At 47.4% G+C, this 20,709-nt stretch overlaps 1 long non-coding RNA gene across 1 annotated transcript; it reads right to left on the bottom strand.

Moving 5' to 3' along the window:
• Positions 1–231: 231 nt before the first annotated feature.
• LOC122455296 lies at positions 232–4,487 on the bottom strand. Its single transcript, XR_006273633.1, has 2 exons — positions 3,976–4,487; positions 232–2,123 (listed from the first exon to the last, which is right to left on the bottom strand). It is a non-coding gene; the product is annotated as an uncharacterized LOC122455296 (long non-coding RNA).
• Positions 4,488–20,709: the final 16,222 nt, after the last annotated feature.

Genomic DNA, 20,709 nt, shown 5'->3' with positions numbered 1-20,709 from the left:
TTCCCTGGTGGTCCACTGGTTAAGACTCCATGCTTCCTCTGCAGGGGCCACAGGTTCCATCCTTGGTGGGGGAACTAAGATCCCACAAGCCAAACAGACACACACACACACACACACACACACACACACACACACAAGAAACAGTTCTAGAAGGATGTTACCTCTGAGGAAAAGAATTGGAAGAGGAGGAGAAGAATTGGAAGGGTGTGACAGAGAGAGACTATACATTTCTGTGCTTGGGGATTTTTATTTACTTATTTTTAGACAATGAGCCTGCATCAATGTATTGCTTAGCTGCAGTACCTATGGCCATGGTTAGTGTAGATCCTGGTTTTATTAGTTATTAGCTGTAGAAGAGGCACAAAACTAAATCTCAATGAGCCTTACTTTTTTCTTTTTTCTTCTAAAAAGATAGGGCTAATAATGACTTGTTATGAGGATTAAACTCATAGAAGCAAAATGCTCTGAACAGAGCCAACCCATGGAAAATGTTCTGATTATCACTACTTGTGTAATTAAACATAAACTTTGTTTCACAAGGAGTCTGCCTGCTTGGATGGAGAATCCCACACCAATATGGCCAAACGTATCCCATGAAGGGCTTGAGAAGGGAGGGAGAAACTTGCTGCATATGTCTGTGTCAAAGGGAGAGCCACAACTCCTGGGCGGTGAGGAGCCAGGCCAAGAGGGCACAGAAGGTGCTCCCTGAGCACCGCTGGGCTGACATGGACAGTCTTTCTGTGGGACATCATGCTGGTAAGCTGCAGTTGGAGGTGACCAATGTCAGTGAGCCAAGCTGGGGGAGCCCCTCTGGTCTGAGACACGACCTCGTCGAGGGGGACATGAGAAGCATGACTTTGGAAGATGGACAGTTGTGTTTGGGGTCCTCCTGTGGGTTATGGTCAGGAGTCACTAGGACTCTGCTAAGAGGGAAACGCTGGGAGCAAAGTCAGCCAGGCCTTGGACCCAGAGTCACCTGTGTAGACCTTGTGCTTTGGGGACTTTATGCAGACTTCTCTGTTTCCGTCAGCAACAGATTCAACGGATAACTTTAAGGACATTTAAAACTTTTTGCCAATTGACGATATTTCCCCCTCTCTGTTGACAGAAATTAGGCGTGACTTTTCTTCCCCCTTCACAGACAACATGCTTCTAGAAAAGAAATTCTTCAAAAGGGGTGATCAGCCCTCCCTGGGATGAGGCCTTTAAAATGCATCAGAATCAGAGTGGAAAGATAAGCAAGACTAGAATGATCCATGTGGTACTGGAGTAGAGTTGTAGGCAAAGTAAGAATTCATGTTTATCTTACTATAGACACAGATTGTTACATATGGAAATAGTTATGGATGTCTATCTATAGACTAGTAAACACATTTTTATCTTTGCTCTGTTACCTGGGAAACGACACTCTAGTAACAATGAGCAACACCAAGTACCTGAATCTTGGTTTCTAGAATCATTCTCCCATAACAGGAACCAGGGCTCCCTGGAGAATGGTCTGACTCCAGGACTGAGGTGGGAAATATACAAGATGAAACTGAAGCATCCTGTAGTGCCAGAGAGAAAGGAAGTGCTCACAAAACAAACACATGGATGGAGAAATGGCAAAGGGGCACAGGACTCAACTGACCGAGTGCCCAATGGCTAAGCGGAAAATTTTGAGCAGTACAATAAATAAAGTAGTATTGACTATAACCCGAAGTCTAAAACAAGTCCATATTGATATAAATAAATGATTGCATATATTCATAAGTGGATAAGGGACATATCTTCTGTGCAGAACAGTTTTTACGAATCATTTATTTTTGGCTGTGCGAGTCTTTGTTGCTGTGTGGGCTTTTCTCTAGCTGCATCCAGCGGGGGCTACTCTAATGCACGGGCTTCTCATCGCAGTGGCTTCTTTTGTTGTGGAGCACAGGCTGTAGGGTGCGTGAGCTCAGTAGGGCTCTGGGGTTCAGGAGTTGCAGCGTGGGGGCTCGGTGGTTGTGGCTCAAGCTCTCGAGCACAGGCTCAGTAGTTCTGGCTTAGTTGCTCCGCATGTGAGATCTTCCTAGATTAGGAATCAAACCCATGTCTGTTGCATCGGCAAGAGATTCTTTACCACTGAGCCACCAGGGAAGCCCCTGTGCAGAACAATTTTAAAAATAGAAATGCATGTAAAGTCCAGAAATGTTCAAGACAATATCTTGGCATTTTTAGGCAGGAAATATATATATATATATACACACACACACACATATATATAATATGTATTTTTTGTGTTACTTGTCTATAAATATTTTGCTTATAAGAGCCTCAAAAATCTCAGTTTCCATTTTTAAAGCATTTAAATTTGAAAATATATATACATATATACACATTTACAAATTTGAAAGCTGTAAAAAATATATATGCTGTAACACTTCAATCCTGGCAAAGCTGCAAGAAACTTCAGCACAGACATCCATCACTGTGAGCAATATAAGTTCATACATGCCTTTTGGACAGCACCTTAGCAATATCTGTGAAGAGGTAGAAAAACATTCATACCCTTGAACACGGTAGTTTCTTTCCTTCCTGAAAATTAATCACAAGGAAAATAAATCCCCGAAAAAAGACAGCAGGGAAAGCAAAATTGCATTTTGCTGCTATTTTATTCAAATGAACAAAGCTTGAAACTATTTAAATGTTCCACTGAAGTTTACAAAGCGATAGTCACTTGGTGGAATCTTACTTGAGTACTAAACGTATATGAGAAATAACATGGAAAATGCTTATGAGCACTTTCGAGAAAGAAGTATAAAGCAAAACGTGTAAATGTACGACTGTAATTATGGCCGAGGTGCACACATGGGCTGGAGGTCTGGGAAGCTGAGCGGTTGGGCTGCTGGCACCTGGATCCTTTCCATTTGCATCACACACGCAGCCTTTTCTCCTGCCTCCAGGGTCCAGCACAGCCTGCTGTACTCCTCACCCAATGAACTCTCAGACATAGACAGGGCGCTCAACTGGTACTTTTGGAAGAAATGTTTCCTTAATGTTGCTATGATGTTCTCCAGTACCACCTTAAAAAAACTCTCCTAAATATCTACTGCTGAACCTGGATTCAAACTTGAACAGTGTCTGCCAGTGCCTCAGCCCCACTGAGGCTTAACCAAACCCTCCCACGACTCACACATCCTATTCAAAGTTTCCGTTACTATCACACAGCCACCTACCGGCTTTCTCAAACAAGAGTGCAAGAAAGCCCCTGCGCGCCCTCAGATGAAGCTGAGGATTTTAAAAGGTCAAGCAGGTCAGAAACTAGCGGCTTAAAACAGAAAGGATTTTTCCAGGGAGATGTTCGGATCTCATGTGGAGAATGGAGGAATCAAGGCATCGCAAGCCCGGGCCAGTTACTCTCGGTCTGGGGAAAGGGGCGGGGCTAAAGACCTGAACAGTTTGGTGGGAACTAGCGGTGGGACTGCGGCCCCGCCTCCTTTCCACTGCGGTGCGGCGCGCCGGATGGTTCCCGCCCCCCAGCAAGTACACGCGGAGTGCGGGCCACGGATGTAAAGGTTCTAGAAGGCACAGTAAAAGGAGTGGAAAATCAGTGACATTAATTTTAATAATATATTATTAAAATAGTTTTGCTTAATCCAAAATCTTCAAAATATCCTTTCAGTATGTACTTGACCAAAAAAAAAATTTTAACACTCTTTTTTCATACTAAGTCTTTGAAATCCAGCTTACAGCATATCTCAGTGTAGATCAGCCATATGTCAAGTGCTCAACAGTCACATGTGAGCAGAAGCTAACATATCAAACTGCACAGATCTAGAATTTTTATCTGTCTCCTTTTCTTTCCTTCTTCCATCCCTTCCCCCTTCCTTCTTTTCACTCCTTCCTCATTCCCCTCCTTCTCTCCCTCTTTCCTTCCTTCCATCTATACTTCTTTTTAAAAACATACCATTTTTAAGAAATTGAGGCATATGCCTACCTGCCTACAATGCTCACCTAGGCAGAAAATCCTGGAAAGCCTTATTTTTTGGAATTCTCTGCTGTCCGGGGGCTGTTCCCTCCTGCTTGCTGCAGCCGACATGTGAGCAGATACTCTCTTTAGGCTCTTGGCAGCCCCCTTATCAGACTCCCCCGGACACATCCAGCTCCCACGTGCTCACCCTCCATGGTTGTAGGTGAACAAGTTGAGCTGGCTCTCTCCATGAGGAGATGGGGGCAGGCTTATGCAGGCCCTTTCTTCTTTTCTGGCAGTCTTCAGCACTTGGCAAGACTTCCCAGGTCTTTTTCGTGACTGGAGTTGCACTTTGCATTGGAAGTTGGCTGCTGGCCAGAGGCTCTTCTAGCCTGGAGAGTCCCTGCATCCATCTCTGGGCCTGAGGGAAACTTTGAGCCCCAAAGTAGAGGGCTCATGGAGTTAATGACAGAGATTGTCACATGTCCCTTAGCAATCCTGGAAAACCACTCTGGGAGCTAAGTTCCTGGAGAAGAGATCTTGAGAGGAGAACTTTTAAGGGGACAGGAGAGATAGAGAATAGAAGGTCATTTTCTAGGCATAATTTTACCCAAAGTCATTACTTCTTTATTTGCATTTCCTCTCATTATCAAAGTAAACACACAGTTGCAGTTATGCAATGATTTATGCAGTTGCTATGAGCCCAAAAGCACTTGCGTGGCTGTGTGTGAGTCGGTGCATCCCTGGCTTCCCGCTCTTGGGGCAACAGGAGGCGCTGGGAATTTCTCAAATGTTCACAAGAATGTCGAGAGGGAGTTCTGAGTAATCACAATTCCTTGAACTTCTTGTGGGAAAATAAAGTCCCAATTTCCTTTTAGAGATAACTGTCTTTGAAAGCTGTTTACCATGAGAGTTTTTGTTTATGGTTCAGAGAATGGTCAAAACACACTTCTGTGGAAGGTCCCAGCAAGTAAAAAATCCCACCATGGGGACGCCCTGACCCCCAGCACGGGAGTGAACTTGAATTATCCAGCTGGGCTCCAACACCTTCTGTATTTCTGATCCAACAGACTCTGGTGTTTTAGCCATGAATGTAATCAGTCTCATACACCGTTGATGTTGGTGTCTCCCCCTGCCTCTGTTCCCTCCTATAGGTGTCTCCCTATAGGTATCTCCTAGCTGGATCCTGGGGAACCGAGTGTCAGGGAGACAAGCAGGATCTGCCTGCCTTGTGGGCTGGTCTGGGAGCCACTCCTCACCCAGGCCTCCCTGCTGAGCCCTCACCCCCATGGGGTGCCTCTGTTCAGGGCCACACCCTCTCTGGCTTCTGGTCTCCACCAGCCAGGTTGACACATACATTAAGTAAAGAGAAGGCAAAAAAAGAAAAGGGAAGGAAAAAGGAAAGAGAAAAAAAAAAGCCATCCCAAGCCAAGATGCCTGGGCCCTCTCTCTGCAGGGGCAGAGAACTGTGTTGGCAGCTGCTGTCCAACCCACAGACCCAGCTGAAGGTGGGGAGGATGCCATGGTGCTGTGGAGCCGGCAGCGTGGGGAGCTGCCTGCCCGCTCTGTCGGGGCAGCTGGACCCTGCTCATCTAGCCTGGACCCTCCGCACCTGTCAGCAAGCTGGCTTTTGTTCTTTGTGTGGAGCACAGTGAAAAGAAAAAAAAAAAAAAACCCCAAAAATCTTTTGAGGGTCTCAGCCAACACAAATTTGATAATTCCAGCAATAGCCCAAATACAGAGTAATCTCATTCCCTCAAAGGGTGGTGCAGAGAGGCTGAGGGAGGGCAAGCCCCTGGGGTGCCCAGGCCTCTTTGTCCCCGGCCGACCTCTAGGTCCAGGCTTCCTCATGAGGACCCCACAAGCATCACTCCTTTGTGCTCAGAAGCAAGAGATCAGGGAGCACCTACACGGGAAAGTATGGGCTTTAGGGTTTACATCAGCTTTGCTTCATGGTTTTTCTGTTATTCCTTTAGTCATCTAACAGACACAGAGCTGAACACCGCCCGGTCTTGGCTCTGACAGCCCCTCCCCTGGGCGGCTGGAAAGGCCCATCTCTGGTGTATCCTGGTTTTTCCTCCAGGAGGTGGAGAGCCCTTGCTTTGAAAAGTGCCTACAGAGCAGTTTCGCCCCTCTGTGAATATGAACGAGCCTTGGCAAGTGTGAGGCTGAATCACAGTCTTGGTGACACAGAGCACGTGGCGTCAAATTGCCCAGCAGGATGACTGGCACCCCAGCCTGTGCCTGCCCACCCCAAAGGGGGACCCACTGTCAACACAGAACAAGGGATCCAAAGATTAGCCTTCTGGTTTTCTAAAAGCCAGTTGTTGAGTTTCAAGGCCTTCTCTGTACATGGTGAATTCCTTGAAGGCAGCTGAAGTAACCACTAATTTTTTTTTAACCTACCTAGGTTAAGTGCCTTTTTCTGAGAGGAGTAAATGCCTCTGTGTGTGCCAAGTCGCTTCAGTCATGTCCGACTCTTTGCGACCCTATGGACGGTAGCCCACCAGGCTCCTCTGTCCATGGAATTCTCCAGGCAAGAATATTGGAGTAGGTGGCCATGCGCTCCTCCAGGGGATCTTCCTGACTCAGGGATCGAACCCACATCTCTTATGCCTCCTGCATTGGCAGACAGGTTCTTTATCACTAGTGCCACCTGGGAAGCCCAAATTCCTCTGTGGGACTTCTGAACTTGAGGGGAAGGTGAAGAATGTTCTTACGAGGGAGTTGAGTGGGGCAATCAGTTCAAACAGTTGGCTGGGAGCACCTCGATTCCTGACCCTGGAAGCTCATAGCCGATCTGGTGATGGTCTGCCTCAGTCACAGTCATGCCAGCCACAGCCCAGAACTGCTTCCAGCTCCTGACATGCCCTGGGTCTGGTGTGACCCCAGTGGATGTCTGTCTGACCATCCTTGCAGGATGGGGCAGAGGTGGGGGAAGGCAGGGCAGCCACTTATATCCACCGAGTCGGCTGGAAGCCAGGCAGCTGGTGGCTTGTCAGTGACAAGCTGAGCCTGACTCATGGCCCTGTCATAGCTCTTGGTGGCAGACTGACCCAGAGAGGAAATTACGCAGCACTCTGTGGCCATGGTAGAGGCAGGGGCTTTTCCAAGTGCATCAACTGGGAAGCGGCCTTCACCCACGCTGGAAGCTCAGGCTTGGGGACCCCCACTAACTTCAGGTTAGTCCTGGTGACCATGGGAGTGAGACGGCCTGTGCAAACCCCTTCCATTGCGCCCTGCTGGCGGGTGGGGCACCCATAGCCCCAGCCCATCTGTGACAGAGCTGCCACGTTCCCCAAATCAGCCTTCCACACACAGTTCCTGGGGTGGCAGATCCCAGTCCAGCCTCAGTCGTTCACCCACAATCTACACAGGCCCTGGGAGCTTGCCAAGGGGCCCTCAGTCAGAAAGGACAGTGCCAGCAGAACCAGAGGCCACTCCTCTCAGGTGGTTGAGTGACTCTGGGCAACTAAATTAAACTTGCTGTACCTCAGTTTTCTCATCTGTCAAGTGGGTCTAGAATGCCTGCCTCATAAGCTGTGGTGAGGATTAGATACTGTATGCAAAGGGCCCAGCACAGTGTCGGGCATGTAGTTCGGGCTAATGCATAGCTGTTATTCTCAGTCTGCTCTGAGGCAAATTTCAGATTGGCCCCAACCTCCAGGGCTCAACTTTCAGAGCTGTCCCTCCCCTCTATCCAGGCTCCCAATTCTTCATGCAAATTTGTGACTAGAGGAGGAGACAGAAGCTTCCATCATCACGGAGGAGTTGATTCTTCTGGGCAGTGTGAGGGGGTAGCCTCTGCAAGGGGTGGACCACTGAGGAGGGTTCTTATCATCCTCCTCTTGTCCATTCCCATCTGGTCCCCCACGGCCATCCTGCAGAGAACTTGAGTTGGGGGAACTGGCTCCCTGCCCCCAAAAGCTGGAGGAGAAGGGTGACCAGAGAACAGGAGGAAAGAAGTGATGGGTGGCACCCCAGGCCCTGTGTCTGGAGTTAGTCCTGGGAGCCACCTCTGGGAGAACCTTCAGCCCATGAGGACTCCGATGGGTTAGAATGTTCCCCTGGCACCCAGAGGGCAGGACTGTCTTATGGACTCTTCTAGCCCACTGTGCTGTCACTAGGGGCAAGGGCTGCACTGCCCCCACCCCCCCAGGCCATGACAGGGGCCCCATGCTGGGGTTACCAAGTGCCAGTTATGGGGATACCTGCAGGGTGGGCAGCCTAGGTACACCTCTCCAGGAGGTATCAAAGGAATAGATCAAGTAGATGTGTAACAAGAAAACACTGCCCAGGACCCTCCCTCCTCCTAACCTGCTCTCCACCGCCACCTTGAAGCTCCCTCCCCGTCGTGGTGTGTCTGTTCTTCCTTCAGCCTGAAGGCCCATCCACCAGCACCCCTGGGTCTGGAGCATATCTCCAGGGCCCCGGTCAGGGTTCCAATTCTCTCCTGGGCTCAGTTCAGTTCAGTTGCTCAGTTGTGTCTGACTCTTTGCGACCCCATGAACCGTAGCATGCAAGGCCTCCCTGTCCATCACCAACTCCCGGGGTTTACTCAAACTTGTGTCCATTGAGTCGGTGATGCCATCCTACCATCTCATCCTCCTGGGCTCAGGGCGGTCTTAACCAGCAGCCTTGGGGTTCCAAGAGGCCAAGGCCAGCTCTTGTGCCTGGTCCCTTGAAACTTGCGCAGTGCCCAGCACACAGTGGGTGCTTGGCATTTGCAGAAAGTCTGGTGGGGAAGCCGAAAGCAGTTGTGTATGTGCATATACATGTGTAAGGGGGTGTGTAAGGGATGCAGATTCATTGTGCACCTGCTATGCAGGGTATCTCATTTCATCAAGTCATTTGGTCATTTGTGTAGTTGCTTTGAGGGTGGCTGTTCATGTGCATTCCTCAGCAGGGGTGGGGGTGAGGAGAGCTCTTTCTATTTTTATCTCCCCCACTGAAGGGTGCTCTGTTCACAGGGCCCCTTTCCTCCCCCTGGCACTTTCCCCTACATGCAGCTGCAACTAGAAGCTTTGCTTGTAAAAGGAACTGGTTGCTTCACATCCACTCACCTCACCCGCTCCCTCTGAGCCCTATGGGGCCCCAGTGCCAGCGTCACTTCTTCCGGGGACCCTTCTTCTTACCCCACCCCCAGACCAACGCTGGGCTGGATGGGGTAGAATCCCTGCTTCCTCCTGGAACCTGGGAACCAGCTGAGATGTGACATCTCCCTTCACCCCCATCCCCAGCAAGGGTTCTCTTGGACTAGTGGCCCCTCCCTGCAGCAGCCTGGCAGTGGGAATAGCCCACGACTCCACGTGGCAAAGGAGCAACTCTAAGGCCCTTTCACACCCATTGAGGTTGGTTTATTTTAATCCATTTTATCCCCAGTTGAGCATTAGAATTCAGTTTGGGGACTTCCCGGGTGGTCCAGTGGCTAAGACTCAAATACTCCTAATGCAGGGGGCCCAGATTTGATCCTTGGTCAGGGAACTAGATCCCACATGCCACAACTAAGATCCTGCATGCCAAAACTAAGACCCAGTGCGGCCAAATAATTTTTAAACCAAGAATGCAATTTGGAATTGAAGGCACGATGGTTACATCTGGGAAAAGGTAGTTATTCCACATGTGATCTTTATAACCAGCCTGCATGTGAGTACGTGGGGAAGACAATTATTATCTCTACTTTACAGATAGGAACCCTGAGGTCCAGAGATTAAGGTCACTCAACTGTTGCTCTGTCTTCTGAATCCCAATTCAGAGCCACTTTTTACCACCAAGCATACACAGAAGCAGGTGCCTGGCACACGGGCTAGAAGAGGCAGGGCTCAGAGAGAGTTCCTGGAGACATCTCTTCCCAGGGAACACAAGCCAGGAGACCCATGGCTCCACTAAATCCCTGGTCTGCTCTGGGTGTTGAGAAAGCCTAGAAGCTGTGGTCTCCTGGGGTGGGGAACAGGGTGTGCACCACCTCTGGGCCGACACATGATCATAGTGTGTGCTCATGGTAGTATGACCATGTTACAATGTCCCAGACATGTTACAATGTCCCAGACTTCACATGCTTTCCAGAGATGGACTCATTGAATCCTCATAAAACCCTAGAAGGCAAATCTGATTCCCTTTTACAGATAAAAGGACAGAGGCAGAGAGAGGTTAAGAAACATGTCAGAGGTTACACAGCTAGAAAGTAGCCAATAAATGAGGCTTTCCCTCAACTCTTTTGAGGACTATTGACTCCTGTGGGCAGAAAATGAGACTGGTCCTTACATCTGTGCCGTGAACATGAAAACAAGTGTCTGTAACCTGTTTTGTCATCCCTCTGCTTAACGAAGGTGCCCTTTTGTTTGGCAGGTACAATGGAGGGTGGTTTACTGGATTTTGTAAAAGCAAAATTCCTTTTAGCATTTTATGTTGTTGGGATAAGAAGTACAGGGGTTTTCATTTTTCAGCTATTTGCAGTCACAGGTGTTTTCCATCAGCTCAGACTCTGCATAAGCCTGACCCGGAAAAGGGGCACGTGATCTAGGGCTTTTCTGGACAGAAAACCTGGCATGCGCCAGCTGCAGACAGCACTGCCCTCAGGGCTGTGGCCTCAGTGAATGGCTGGAGAACACAAACCCAGCCCAGCAAGAGGCCCGGTGTTTTAGGGTAACTATTTTTTAAAATTAATTACTTTTAATATATATATATTATTGAAGTAGAGCTGACTTATAGTGTTTCAGGCGCACAGCAAGATGAGTCCATTATACATACACACATATTTTCGAAAGTGTTTTCTGTTATAGGTTATTACAAGATATTGACTATAGTTCTCTGTGCTATTAGGGTAACTGGCTGCATCTGGATGCAGCTCTTTGTAACAGTTATCTCTACACTGCAGTGCTGGACATTTGGCCCTGGGCCTCCTCTCACCAGTCCGCCCTTCTCCGTAGAGGACCAGGCTGGGCTCAGCCTGGGGGCACACAGCGGAGATACACAGCAGGAGCCAGTGAGGCTGGCCTATTCCCTTACCCCACTGCAGGCTCTCTGGACTCAGGTCCCACCAGGCTGCCCGGACTCCTGCCAGGCCAGGCCTCAGGAAACACGGAGGCTGCTGCGAGGCCTGGGCCATGATCCTCTTCTTTCTAAGTGTCAGTTGCTCAGTCGTGTCTGACTCTTTGCAACCCCATGGACTGTAGCCTGCTAGGCTCCTCTATTCATGGGAATTCTCCAGGCAAGAATACTGGAGTGGGTTGCTGTTTTCTTCTCCAGGGTATCTTACCAACCCAGGGATCGAACCCAGGTCTCCTGCATTGCAAGCAGATTCTTTACCATCTGAGCCAGCTCTAAACAGCCCCTTTATTAAGCTCTCCAATTATCCACGCTGTGGGTGAGGGCTGGTTGCTGCCTGTTACATCTCTGATGTGCACAACAGTTATCCCCACCCTCTCCTCTCATCCAGCCCTCATGCCCACTGTATCAAGTCAAAGCGACCTCCGCTAACTCCACCCTCCGTTCTGAGGGGCCCGGAGCCTGGGAGATTCCAGCCTTTTGGGCTTAATGGAACTGATGGGCCTGGCGACTGGAAGCCGGGTTACTTCCTGGGGGAGGTCCCGCAGGAAACTGACAGATGGATGTGCCGAGCGCAGTCCTCCAGGGTGTGGAGCCTCGGGAGGCACGGGTCGGTCGGGCCATCCACGGGTCGGACTGCGACCTCCGCTCGGTCAGGGCCTGTGCTGCGGGCCGCAGGGCGCACGTGACCTCCAGGAGCGTCCCGGCTGAGAACGACCCCTCCCCCACCCGCTCTGCAGACACGAGGGCGGGGCCGCGGCCGCCCGGCTCCCGCGTCAGCCCAGACCAGCCGCGGGCAGGCCACGCCCAGCGCTCCAGGGAACACGGTCCTTTTTGGCAGGGGCTGCACCCAGGATGCTGACCCCCGACCTGTCAGCTCAAAGAGAAACAGGAAACCCTTATAGGCCGGTCCCTCCTTGGCACTCTGGTCTTTTTCCAGGTCCAGAAAGCAATATCAAACGCACCCTGTTACGGTAATGAGTCAGCTCTGTCCTGTTGGGGCTTCTGCCCCAGGTGCCCAGATGTATGGCTTGACAGATGGGGGCAGGGACTAGACTTTGCAAGCAGGAGGAGAGGTTGATAGGCTTCCGACCACCTCCCTAATCACCTTATATTGTAGGCAAGGAAGGGACCTGGATTGCAGAATCGGTCTGGAAACCAGGACTCCCAGGACCCAGCAGCACCCTTGCACCCAACCCAGTTCTCTGGCACTGAGCTGTTTTCTAAGCAGTTTTTCTAAACCTCTTGCTGAAGGCCCACAGGCTCAGGTCAAAGGAGCTTTGTTGAAAAGTTGTTGCCCAGAAGCTGGGGAGGAAAAAAAAAAAAAGAAGCTCGGGAGAGAGGACCCTGGCACATTAAGGAAAGTAGACGCCACCTCCTGAAGCCCTTCCTGACGAGCCTTGTGGGAGTACATCCCTTTTCTGAAATCCTCTGTTTCTCGGGATCTCCCAAAGTAGACTGTAAATTCTAACCTTCACCTGGGTCAGTCCACATTTCCTGGAGAATTTCAGTTCTCCTTCTTCCTGCACACTACAACGTTGGCAACGATTCCTAGGCAACACTCCAGCCTGCCTCATACCCAACCTGAGCAGTGTGTGTTGAATTTGGCTGCATAGTCATCCTAGGACAGACGCCACAGCAATCCAAGGACTGGGATTAAAGAAGGACTGGGTGCCGATGCCTGGACCATCCCAGCTGGGACAGGGCCTTCTACCTCCCAGACAGGGATGAGGGTGGGCGCCAGATGAGCCGGGGCTAATAGGGATTGTTTTCTGAAGCAAGGCAGATAAGACTTCCCCTTGTCCCCACTACCCTGCGACTAGTATCAGTGGTTGTATTATTGAGAGCTTATGGATCCTGCGTTTTTGAATTGCTTCTTTCAACCTTGCAGGTTGGAATTACCAAAGCCCCAGTTTAAGTTAAGTGGTGTGCTCAAGGCCTCCTGGCTGGCAAGCGGCGAGGCTCGGAGGCCTCCATTAACTACTCCATTCTACTGCCCACTCCTCCCCAAAGTGATTTCCACGGTGGCCTCCCTGCCTTTGAGGGCACTGAGGTACCCGCTGAGCAGAGTCACAAAGGCTGCCCAGGCAAGGCAGACTCCAAGATCAAAAAGCTTTTTTTTGTTGTTGTGTTTTTTTCCATGACCCCTTAGCTGTGAGAAGTCCTTGCCCAGACTGTACCCATGGTTGCCCGGCGGGCCTCTGAGGTGAAAGGTCAGAATTGAGAGGACAGCATGAGGACTGCATCCAGCCACCCCAACCCTATCCGTGGCACTGCCTACTGTAGGCGGGGTGGGGAAGGGTTGTCATGGAACCCTCTCCAGAGAGCTTGGTTATTCAAACAGACTGCAAAACAATAAGGCTGGAAACCACGCCAAGATGCAGGGCTGGGAAGCCAGAAAAAATAGGAAAGGTACCTCCCTTATCAAGATCACAGAGGCTCGGTTCAGGGAGCAGCTGGAACAAAAAGTTCCAGTTAAAACTCAAAGCAGCCACTGAAGGAGACAGTGTTGGAGGAAGGAACACTGTGTAGCCAGGCCCCATGTTTCCCAGGGCAGGGTCTGGGCCATCTTTCCCATGTCTGTGGATGGAGCCCACAGCCCAGAAAAAGGACACGTCCTGCTTAGAACCTCCTGAACCTGAAGCAGCCCTAGCCGTCAACACCTGTGCTTTCCAACCTTCTGTGACATTTACTAGGCCACTCATTCTAATTTCTTAATTTAGGAAAAATGAAATAGAAAAAGTCTTGGGAAATCTAGGAAGCTCATTGCAGGAATACCTCAGAAAGATGACTCAGCACTTCTCCATTTCACAAAGGGAACCAGAAGTTTCGCAAATACAACGTTGTTCTTGCTAAATAAGGGGATTGAACCAGGAACCTGACACCTAAACTTTTCGCTGAGTGCCCCTGGGGCTCAGTTAGAAGATTCTTTGTTGGCAGGAGGAGAGCTCTCACCTCTTCAAAAATGGTTGAGTCTGGAAGGGCTGAGGGACTTGATTCAGCTGAGGGTCATGGGTTGGTTCAGGCCTGGTAGCCAGCGTGTTTTTCTGGAACATCAGAGATTGTTGAACTATTGATCCATTTCTCAGACCAGAAGCAATAGTGCCAACAGAAAAATTTCCTAGGAATAGGACATGAGCCTGTGTGTAGAGTATACATGCATGCTCAGTTGTGTCTGACTCTGCGACCCCATGGACTATAGCCCACCAGGCTCCTCTGTCCATGGGATTTCCCAGGCAAGAATACTGGAGTGGGTTGCTATTTCCTTCTTCAGGGGATCTTCCTGACTCAGGGATCGAACCTGAGTCTTTTGTTTCTCCTGCACCGGCAGGCAGATTCTTTACCACTGTGCCAACTGGGAGACATGAAATAGGACATGAAATCCCAATCAAAAGCAAGTGTCCAAAAAAATCTTTTAATGACAGCATGATCAGTGGTTTTCTAGTTTGTTTACTATGATCCATTTACTCTTATAAATGTGTTTTGTAACAGGTATATGAACATTAACTGTATTTCATCAAGAAATTAGATGAGCAGAAATAGAGTTTTATGTTTCTATAGTAGCTTGTTTTGCCAAGTTACTTAAGTTGTTTATTTTTAAAAAGTACTTTCCCAGATGTCATGACCTCCTTACCAGTGCTGTAATTTTCCTAATTTTGCACAGGCCTCACATATGATGTATTGTAGCCAGTGAGAGTTCAGTCAACTTTAGAACATCCCAGCTGTACATGTCACACCATATCACCTGCTTGCGGATGGCAACCACAGCATGGTTTGGCCTGGAGCTGACTGGAATAGTTGAGAGAGTTCAAGACTTGTCTGAGAGTCCCCCAAAATCTCCCTGAGCCAGAGAACTGAGCCCAGCACTGCTGTAAACCCTGGGCACTCGGACTGGGGGGTTTTCTAAGGCTGGATTTCTTTTTGCTCACATACACACGCACATGCACACATGCATAGTTATTTATCAAGTGTAGTTTCTTCCTTACTGAAAACCACCTTTCTGTAAAAAGAGGATGTCAGTTGCTTCTCTTGGAAGCCATACCGGCCTTTAGTTGGCCCCCGTACTTCTCACGTTTGGCCTGCCCCTCTCTGGGCTGGGAGTCACAAGCATTGCTCCCAGGAGCAGCCTGACACTGGTTTTTCCCAAGGACTGGAAGTTCTCAAGAACAGGAGCCACAGCACACTTTTTGAAACTCCTTACAGCACTTTCAAAAAATAGATATACTTTAAAAATAACCAAGGGAGCAGCAAATGTTTGCTATACTTTTAAAGTGTCCCCTAGACTTGGTTCATGATATGTTTATGTATTTTTATATAGACTCGATCCTGTGTTTTTGTCCTTTCTGTCTTAACATCCTACAGTATACACTGCACACATTTCCATGTGGTTCAGTTATTTGTTACTATGTAATGTACCTAGATAGCATATTAAAAAGCAGAGACATTACTTTGCCAACAAAGGTCCGTCTAGTCAAGGCTGTGGTTTTTCCAGTGGTCATGTATGGATGTGAGAGTTGGACTGTGAAGAAAGCTGAGTGCCGAAAAATTCATGCTTTTGAACTATGGTGTTGGAGAAGACTCTTGAGAGTCCCCTGGACTGCAAGGAGATCCAAGCAGTCCATCCTAAAGGAGATCAGTCCTGGGTGTTCATTGGAAGGACTGATGCTGAAGCTGAAACTCCAGTACTCTGGGCACCTCATGTGAAGAGTTGACTCATTGGAAAAGACCCTGATGCTGGGAGGGATTGGGGGCAGGAGGAGAAGGGGCCGACAGAGGATGAGATGGCTGGATGGCGTCACCGACTCGATGGGCATGAGTTTGAGTAAACTCCGGGAGCTGGTGATGGACAGGGAGGCCTGGCGTGCTGCGATTCATGGGGTCGCAAAGAGTTGGACACGACTGAGCAACTGAACTGAACTGAACTGAATGTAAACTACCCCAACATTTAGTGGCTGAAAGCAACCTTGATTCCTCAAGATCCTATGGGTTGGCGGGGGGTTCTTCTGTGCCATATAGTTTTCCTCAGGTGGCTCCTTCAGCCGGGAGTTCAGCTGGGCACCTCTGTTCCTCTTTTTGAGCTGCCTCATTCTCGAAGTTATCTCCTCCTCCCACTGGCCAGTCAGGGCTTCCTTGAAGCAGGACAGCTGGGTCCTAAGAGGGACACCTTCCCAGAGAACAGATCTAAAGCACCACCACTGATAAAGGCTGCTCTCTTATCCTGCTTCCTTGGGCTTTTTGGCCATCATCAGGCACCTGGTTAAGGCCGGAGAGGATGTGGGAGGGACTACACGAGGGGACAGATTCTAGGAGATGGGCTTCCTGGGAGGGCACCGTCTATCCACCACGCTGGAATAGCTTGCCACCACTTCCTTCTTATTCCAGCAGATGAGTAATAGTTATGGATTTGACATTTTTAGGCTCAACTCTTTGAGAGCTGACCTGATGTTGGCATTGTGACTTTGCAAGGATGACATTAGACTCGTGCCTCCAGGCCACGGTAAGAATCACTTACTGGTGAGTGAGCCTGGCTCTCAGCAGAGCACCTGACTCTCAACAAGGCTGGGATGGCCTCCATTTGTCTTGGTTACAGATAGCTTTTGTAAAGTTGTGACGGGTTGAGGGGAGAAATCAATACTTTTTTATTTGTGGAGCTGGGGGAGGAGGACTTCATGTGAGAGGTAAAACTAGTGATGGTGGAAAAGGTGCAAGAGTAAGCACCAGACCTAAAGGGACTCTCGGTGATGACATGATTCCAGGGGTGAGGAGATGGCTGCTTCCTAATGTTCAGATTTGGAGATTAGCAAAGATCTTGAAACATGTCCATTGCAAATGTCAGGTGGCTACTGTTTTCATGGAATAACTCTTTTTGCAGGGGGTGTAGCGGGGACGGATAAATTAGGAGTATGGGACCAACAGATATACACTACTAAATATAAAATAGATTAAAAAAACAAGGGTTTACTCTGTAGCACAGAAAACTATCTTCAATATTTTATAATAACCTATAATGGAAGAGAATCTGAAAAAGAGTGTATATGTGTGTGTGTGTGTGTGTGTGTAACTGAATCACTTTGCTGTGTACCTGGAATGAACACAATATTATAGATCAGCTACACGTCAATAATAAATAATTACTCTTTTGCTGATATGAATATAATTTAAATATAAAAGGAAAATTATTCACCCAGGGGCAACCTTCCCATCTCCAGAGCTCCTTTCTGAACAACTTTCAAAGAAGGTATGCACAACCAGCACCACTCACCCCGCAGCAAAGCAGTCAGTGATTCACAGCCCTGTCACTTGTGTTTTTTCCCTGGCTGTGGTCACATTCCTGCATGATATATTGTAAGGGTAAACACGGGATAGGTACATTTTGTTTTCTTTTAAAAATTCATCATAACTTTCTTTTTCCTATTTCATATCACAGTTTGCTTAACTCTTCCTCTGCAGGTGGACATCTATCTAGGCTTTCTACACTGTTGCTATGATAAATAGTACCGTTCTAAACATCTTTGCAGGACTTTTATTTTAGATGATTTCCTTGAAGGTAAGAATTTTATACTCCCTGATCCATTTACCTCTAAATTGGGTCAGGGAGTATACATGTGTAGTTCTTGTTGCTTATTTCCAAACTGTTCCGAGACCCAAGCCACCCAAATACATTCCAGATGTATTGGAGTCAGATATGAAAAAAACAAGCACCCCCACCCCCACTATGAAATCTAAAGGAAAACAGTAGAAAATAAGTGTTGGAAGTGAAAAGACTTTCTAAGTCTAAAAGGGAAATGATCATGCAAGAAAAGATTGATAGAGTTGATTTAAAAAATATTTTAAGCCACACTGAGCTGAGTAAAGACCATTTCCTGTGGCAATGAGGGAAATACACCTCCAAGCAAAGGCTGATGTCCTCTGCATTCCACTGAAATATAGGTAATGAAAAAAAATCTCTTCCCAGGAACATCACAGAAGTAATGTGACACTGCTTCGAAACCAGCTTGAGAGTATATGTGGTACGCCTGAAATGAACATTTCAACTAAGTCTGATGCTGTAATTATAAAGTCTTTAAGAATTTAAATAAAGCCTGGTAAAAGATGTTGATAAGCAAAGTGACAAAGTATTAAAATTTTTATGGTATCATTAAGTAGGAAAGAAAAAACAATATTACTTCAATATAAATAAAAGATACAAGTAGACAAATCACAAATAAAAGCAGAGTTCAGTTCAGTCGCTCAGTCGTGTCTGACTCTTTGCACCCCATGGACTGCAGCATGCCAGGCTTCCCTGTCCATCACCAACTCCCGGATTTTGCTCAAACTCATGTCCATTGAGTCAGTGATGCCGTCCAACCATCTCTTCCTCTCTCGCTCCCTTCTTCTCCTGCCTTCAATCTTTCCTAGCATCAGGGTCTTTTCCAATGAGTCAGTTCTTCACATCAGTTGGTCGAAGTATTGAACTTTCAGCTTCAGCATCAGTTCTTCCAATGAATATTCAGGACTGATTTCCTTGAGGACTGACTGGTTGGATCTCCTTGCAGTCCAAGGTACTCTCAAGAGTCTTCTCCAACACCACGGTTCAAAAGCATCAATTCTTGAGCAGTCAGCTTTCTTTATAGTCCAACTCTCATATCCATACATGACTACTGGAAAAACCATAGCTTTGACTAGACAGACCTTTGTCAGCAAAGTAATATCTCTGCTTTTTAATAGGCTGTCTAGGTTGGTCATAGCTTTTCTTCCAAGGAGCAAGCATCTTTTAATTTCATGGCTGCAATCACCATCTGCAGTGAATTTGGAGCCCCCCCAAAATAAAGTATCTCACCGTTACTATTGTTTCCCCCTCTATTTGCCATGAAGTGATGAGACCGGATGCCATGATCTTAGTTTTTTGAATGTCGAGATTTAAGCCAAATTTTTCACTCTCCTCTTTCACTTTTATCAAGATGCTCTTCAGTTCCTCTTCACTTTCTGTCATAAGGGTGGTGTCATCTGCATATCTGAGGTTATTGATATTTCTCCCGGCAATCTTGATTCCAGCTTGTGCTTCATCCAGACTGTGCATTTCGCATGATTTACTCTGCATATAAGTTAAATAAGCAGGGTCACAATATACAGCCTTGAAGTACTCCTTTTCCAGTTTGGAACCAGGCTGTTGTTTGATGTCCAGTTCTAACTGTTACTTCTTGACCTGCATACAGATTTCTCAGGAGGGAGGTCAGGTGGTCTGGTATTCCCACCTCTTTAAGAATATTCCACAGTTTGTTATGATCTTGATAACATAGCTTTGGTGTAATCAATAAGCAGAAATAGACGTTTTTCTGGAATTCTCTTGCTTTTTTCATCTAACGGATATTGGCAATTTGATCCCTTTTCTAAATCCAGCTTCAACAACTGGAAGTCCACGGTTCACATATTGTTGAAGCCTGGCTTGGAGAATTTTGAGCATTACTTTGCTAGCGTGTGAGATGAGTGCAATTGTGCAGTAGTTTGAGCATTCTTTGGCATGGCCTTTCTTTGGGATTGGAATGAAAACTGACCTTTTCCAGTCCTGTGGCCACTGCTGAGTTTTCCAGATTTGTTGGCATATTGAGTGCAGCACTTTCACAGCATCATATTTTAGGATTTGAAATAGCTCAACTGGAATTCCATCACTGCCACTAGCTTTGTTCTTAGTGATGCTTCCTAAGACCCACTTGACTTGGCATTCCAGGATGTCTGGCTCTAGTCCAGTGATCACACCATCATGGTTATCTGGGTCATGAGTATCTTTTTTGTATAGTTCTTCTGTGTATTCTTGCCGCCTCTTCTTAATATCTTCTGCTTCTGTTAGGTCCATACCATTTCTGTCCTTTATTGTGCCCATCTTTGTATGAAATGTTCCCTTGGTATCTCTAATTTTCTTGAAGAGATCTCTAGTCTTTCCCATTCTATTGTTTTCCTCTAATTCTTTGCATTGATCACTGAGGAAGGCTTTCTTATCTCTCCTTGGTATTCTTTGAAACTCTGCATTCAAGTGGGTATATCTTTCTTTTTCTCCTTTGCCTTTCACTTCTCTTCTTTCCTCAGCTATTTGTAAGGCCTCCTCAGACAACCATTTTCACTTTTTGCATTTCTTTTTCTTGGGGATGCTCTTGATCACTGCCTCCTGTATAATGTCACAAACCTCCATCCATAGTTCTTCAGGCACTGTGTCTATCAGATCTAATCCTTGAATCTATTTGTCACTTCCACTGTATAATTGTAAGGGATTTGATTTAGGTCATACTTGAATGGTCTAGTGGTTTTCCCTACTTTCTTCAATTTAAGTCTGAATTTGGTAATAAGAGGTTCATGTCAGCTCCCGGTCTTATTTTTGCTGACTGTATAGAGTTTCTTCATATTTGGCTGCAAAGAATATAACCAATCTGATTTTGGTATTGACCATCTGGTGGTGTCCATGTGTAGAATCTTCTCTTGTGTTGTAGGAAGAGGGTGTTTGCCATGACAAGTGCCTTCTCTTGGCAGAACTCTGTTAGCCTTTGCCCTGCTTCATTTTGTACTCCAAGGCCAAATTTGCCTGTTACTCCAGGTATCTCTTGACTTTGTACTTTTGCATTCCAGTCCCCTATGATGAAAAGAACATTTTTTGGGGGTGTTAATGCTAGAAAGTCTTGTAGGTCTTTATAGAACTGTTCAGCTTCAGCTTCTTCAGCATTACTGGTTGGGGCATAGACTTGGATTACTGTGATACTGAA

The sequence above is a fragment of the Cervus canadensis genome, chromosome 17, assembly GCF_019320065.1.
Source record: "Cervus canadensis isolate Bull #8, Minnesota chromosome 17, ASM1932006v1, whole genome shotgun sequence".
Lineage (NCBI taxonomy): Eukaryota > Metazoa > Chordata > Mammalia > Artiodactyla > Cervidae > Cervus > Cervus canadensis.
Note: the sequence above shows the minus strand (reverse complement) of the source record. Positions and strands in the feature narration are given on the sequence as shown.